This window comes from Triticum urartu, chromosome 4 (genome assembly GCF_003073215.2).
Source record: "Triticum urartu cultivar G1812 chromosome 4, Tu2.1, whole genome shotgun sequence".
Lineage (NCBI taxonomy): Eukaryota > Viridiplantae > Streptophyta > Magnoliopsida > Poales > Poaceae > Triticum > Triticum urartu.
The window spans coordinates 281,994,407-281,999,856 of NC_053025.1; positions in this window are offsets into that span (position 1 = coordinate 281,994,407).

Below are 5,450 nucleotides of genomic sequence, written 5' to 3' on the forward strand. Positions count from 1 at the left end.
GCGGGATCTATTGCTATACCTTCTCCTGATATAACGTGTTCGAGGAATCCTACTTCCTTCAACCAAAACTCACATTTGCTGAACTTGGCATATAATTGATGTTCTCTAAGCTTTCCAAGTACCAAACGCAAATGCTCCTTATGCTCCTCTTCATTCTTCGAATAAACCAGGATATAATCAATGAACACTACGACGAACTTATCCAAAAACTCCATAAACACTTTGTTCATCATGTTCATAAAATATGCAGGTGCGTTAGTCAGACCAAATGACATAACGGTATACTCATACAGCCCATACCTGGTAGTAAAAGCTGTCTTCGGAATATCCTGTTCTCGAATCTTTAACTGGTGGTATCCTGATCGCAGATCGATCTTGGAAAATACCTTAGCTCCTTGCAATCGATCAAACAGATCGTTGATCATTGGTAGTGGGTACTTGTTCTTGATCGTTACTTCATTCAATCCTCGATAATCAACAACCATCCTTAACGATCCATCCTTCTTCTCCACTAGAAGTACTGGCGATCCCCAAGGTGAAGAACTTGGGCGAATATATCCCTTATCCAGTAACTCCTTAATCTGCTTCTTAATTTCCACCAAATCCTTTGCTGGCATCCTATAAGGTCTCTTTGATATTGGCCCAGTGCCGGGCAATAGCTCAATCAAAAACTCAATATCTCTATCCGGTGGCATGCCTGGCAACTCTTCTGGAAATACATCAGGGAATTCCCTTACCACTGGTACTTCCTCCTACACAACTCCTGTTAGGCAATTTACTTGAGTCCTCTTTGGCACATGCCGGGATACATACTTGATCCTTCTCCCTTCTGGTGTGGTAAGCAAAATTGACTTACTAGCACATTCAATACTCCCTTCATACTTTGATAACCAATCCATGCCTAATATCACATCCAATCCTTGAGATTCCAATACTATTAGGTCTGAGGGAAAACCATAGTTACCAATCCTTAATGGTAACCGATCACACCATAGACTAGCCACATACTCTGCTCCAGGCGAGGTTACTAACATGGGTGACCTAAGGGCTTGGGTTGGTAGGTTATACTTATCCACAAATCCCCTTGAAATGTATGAATGCGATGCTCCAGTATCAAAAAGAACGAGTGCAGTAAATGACTTAACCAAAAACTTACCTATTACTGCATCGGGCTGAGCTTCAACCTCCTCCATGCTAACGTGGTTCACCTGTCCCATGTTGAAAGGGTTCGGCTTCTTTCCAGAACTTCCATTGCCATTTTGGCCTTCAGGACATTCATTGGCATAATGTCTGGTCTTCGAACACTTATAGCAAGTGACTTGGCTTAGGTCCTTCTTGGCTGGGGTCGAGGGGTTGGCGCGATTCTGGCCGTTGCTTCCTCCATTGCCATTACCATTCTTAGTGCCATTGTGATTGTGCGAGCTACCTCCTCCATGGGTATGCTAAAAATGTCCTCCCGGTCTAGGGGTAAAACATGGCTTCCGCTGAGCTCCTGGATTGTGCTTTCCTTGTCCATACTTCCTCTTGCAATTCTCAATTTGCTGCTGCTTCCCTTCAATCATAAGAGCACGATCTACCAACTCCTGGTAGTTGTTGAAGGTGGCTACCATCAACTGCATGCTCAACTCATCATTCAGTCCTTCCAAAAACTTCTCTTGCTTCGCTGCATCCGTAGCGACGTCATCTGGGGCATAACGTGCTAACTTACTAAATTCCTCCACATACTGGCCAACTGTCCGTCCTCCTTGGCGCAAGTTACGAAACTCACGCTTCTTCATGTCCATAGCTCCTGCTGAAACATGGGCAGTACGGAAAGCCTGCTGAAACTGGTCCCATGTGACAGTGTCGATTGGGGAAGTGGCTGTGAAATTCTCCCACCATGATGCTGCGGGTCCTTCTAACTGATGTGCGGCAAACTTCACCTTCTCTACATCTATGCATCCTGCTGTGGTCAACTCCCTAGCTATCTTGCGGAGCTAATCATCTGCTACTACCGGCTCGGTGCTACTGGAAAACACCGGCAGATTCAGCCTAAGAAAACGGGCTACGTGGTCAATAGGTGGTGGTGGTGGTGGGTTGTTGTTGTTGTTCCCCTGATTCTGATTCTGAACTAGCAACTGCATCAATGTGTTCTGCTGCTGGATCAACAGGGTGAGCTCCGGTGGAAAAGCAAAACCGGGGTCACATCTCGTCGGCATCTGAGGGATTAGAAAAGATGAGATGTAAGAATAGAGGGGGTCTAAAGAGAAAACACCACCCATATGCACATGAGGCAAAAAGCAAACAATTCACTTCATTCAATCAAACAAGGGCATACAATCGATCTATCGGAAAAGTGCTCGAATTACTTTATTTACATGGTGGACTACTTCTACTAATGAGGTGGTCTACTAGAAATATTCTACGGTTGTTGACTCCATGATATCTGCTCCAGCTTCATCAACATAGTCATCATTGCTACTATCTGCTTCTGAGTCGGGGCCGTCGATGATGATGTAGTCTTCCGGGCTAATTTCCTGGGGTTCTTCGTCTTCATCTACTGGTGTAGGGCCTCCCATAAATATTCCAATCTTCTTTGTTAGGTCGGCATTCTTATCCACCAATACTTCAATTTCCTCTTCATAATCTTCACGTGTAGCCTTGAGTTCTTCTTCTAGTTCCTTGATTCTGGTCTTAGCCTTCTTCAGATCTATCATGTTGGCGCACATCTGGTTCTCCTGTCGCCGAATGTGCTGGTTTAGCTCCTGGATAAAAGCTGCGATTGATCTATCCTTCCTGGTGCTGATCATCTCCCAGTGTTCATCTCGGCGCCCACAAATCTGGTAGATAGTATCCTTGAGATCCTTGCGGTAGACTTCTCCAATGCGTCCCATGGCAATGTGAGCTGCCATGCTCTTTCCTAGACTCCAAGTTGGTGCATCAAAAGAAAACTCTATGGGCTCAGTGACTGGCATGAACGTCCTTCCTGGAACTTGAACTTGAATCATCCAGTGCTCTTCTTCAGGTAAGGTGGCGTTGTAGGATCCCGTGAAGCTTGGTACTCCTATGTTCAGGTATCTAGTGACTTCCTTCAAGTGGCGTCCAAAGGGTGTATCCTCATCCGGTTGTGTGAACTTGTTCCTTGCATCCGCCATCCTAAAGAATAGAAAAGACGAGAGGCCAGAAGAGAAGAGAGTGAGTAGTGATCTAGGTCTTTAGCTTAGTGGTCGTGTCCTACAGTCAGCGTGTGCTCTGATACCATCTCTGTAGCGACCAGACCTCAAACAGTCTGATCTCTGTGCTCCGGTGTCATCCCTGGATCAGTAATGCTGACACCACACAGTACTCGGAGGATTTATAGCAGAGTAGCAATCACACACTTATTACATCGAGTGTCTCAAAAGAGAACTTATTACAATAAATAGGGCTTAAGGCCATCTAATAACGATAACAGCGGAAGGCTTGGAAGATAAGTGAGTCCATCAACTCCAACGGCATCACTGAGTATAGAACCACGACCTAAAACTCCTTAATCGTCGTCTGAAAAGTCTGCAACATTAACGTTGCAGCCCGAAAACGGGCCAGCACATGGAATATGCTGGCAAGGTAACACATAGAGAGTAATGGAATGAAACCGCTATACTATATGCATATTTGGCTGGTGGAAAGCTCTATGGTTACAGTTTTTGCGTAAAGCCAATTTTTCCCTACTTCAAAAGAATAAAATTTATTTAACTATCATGGTAGTTGTTAAACATTGAGAATGGTTGACAGCATTCTCAATCCCAATTAAGTATCATCATAACCCAACAAAATTAATTTAGAGTAACATGTTGAGATTCACATGATAATCCAGGTACTAGATACTCAAGATGTCCATAACCAGGGACACGGTTAATCATGATTAGTTTGTTACACTCTGCAGAGGTTTGCGCACTTTTCCCCACAAGACTCGTTCGCCTCCGTTTGGTTTCTCGCACTACAGGGTGTTTGAGAAGACGGATGACCGAGACATAGTCTTTCAGAAGCGCTAGCACCTTACGATCGGGTAGACCGTACCACCTATATCCCCTACATCTGCTAGTCTACCACTGTAAGAGTTCTCACAACTTAGTCAAGTATGCTAGAGCCCGTAATAGCTTGGGGCTGCACACGGAAGTTTCTAGTATGAATAGTCTTATGATCCCTTTGAGCCTGGGTGGCGGTCCAAAAGAAAACATGCAAGTCCTGGAATACCCAGGTGCCTCAATCCACATAGATGTGTGTTTAAGTTGCCACCTTAGATAAACCATTAATTAACAATCTCACATCTGTCATGGATATCACTCACCCAATCCACGTCTAGTAGCATAGCATGGCATATAAGCAAACGTAGAAGTGACTCCGAAAGGTTTGATAATAACAGGTAATAGGTACTACCTCATCTACTTCCCATCCCACAATTTAATTAGATCCTAATCATGCAATGTGTGAGGATTGATCTAATGCAATAAAGCTGGGTGGTAGAAAAGGTATGATCAAAGTGTTATTTGCCTTGCTGATGATCCGGGAAACCTAGCGATTCGAAGTAACAAGCGGCGCACTCCGGGTATTCTATCGCAAACAAACAAACAAGCATACAATAAGCACTCATCTAATGCATAGGTAAAACTCAAATAAGAGATCTAACCAGAAGGTTCAACTTAAGAACTCCCGTTGGCAAAAAGAATCAAATCAAACGAAGCAACGAAAGTCAAACGGCGAAAGAAAACAACTTCGTTCTAGTAATCTGGATCTAGGGCAAATTTTACAGTAGCAAAATCTTGTTTAAGTTGGTTAAACGGATAGAGGGTTTGGAGACGAAACTCTAGGCACTTGAATCGCCTGATTCCAATAAACGAGCGAAAAGTTAAACTAAAACGAAAATCAGATTAGGAATCGCGATCAGAAAATCGCGGATTTAATCCGAGAAAAGAAAACTGATGAACAGTTAATCGAACGGACGTTCGTTAACAGAAACTAACTGGTGAACACGTTCGCTAGAACGAACGGATCGGCGAACGTTCACTAAATAAGTAAACCAGAGAAATAAAAAAACCGATCTAGGGTTTCGAAAAAAACCGAGGCGGTTTCTAAAAAAACCCAACGGCGGCGGCGGCTATACCTCCGGCGGGCGGGGCGGGGCTTCCGGCGGCGGCGGCGGCTATGCGGGCGGCGGGGCAGCTCGGCAGCGGCAGCGGCGGCGGCAGCGCAGGCGGCGGGGCGGCTCGGCGGGCGGGCAGCGGGGTGAGGTGAGGGCGGTGGGGTGGCTTGGTATTTAAGAGAAGGGGGGGTGCTGCCTTGGGGAGGGGGCAAGTTGGCGGGGCGGCATGCCCGAGCCGGACTCGGCGGCGGCGGCGTGCTCGTCTCCTGGAAGGAGACGGCAGGCGGCGGGGAGTGGGCCGTCGGCTGGGCTTGGCCCAGTCGGCGCGCGGCGCGTTTTTTTAAATAAT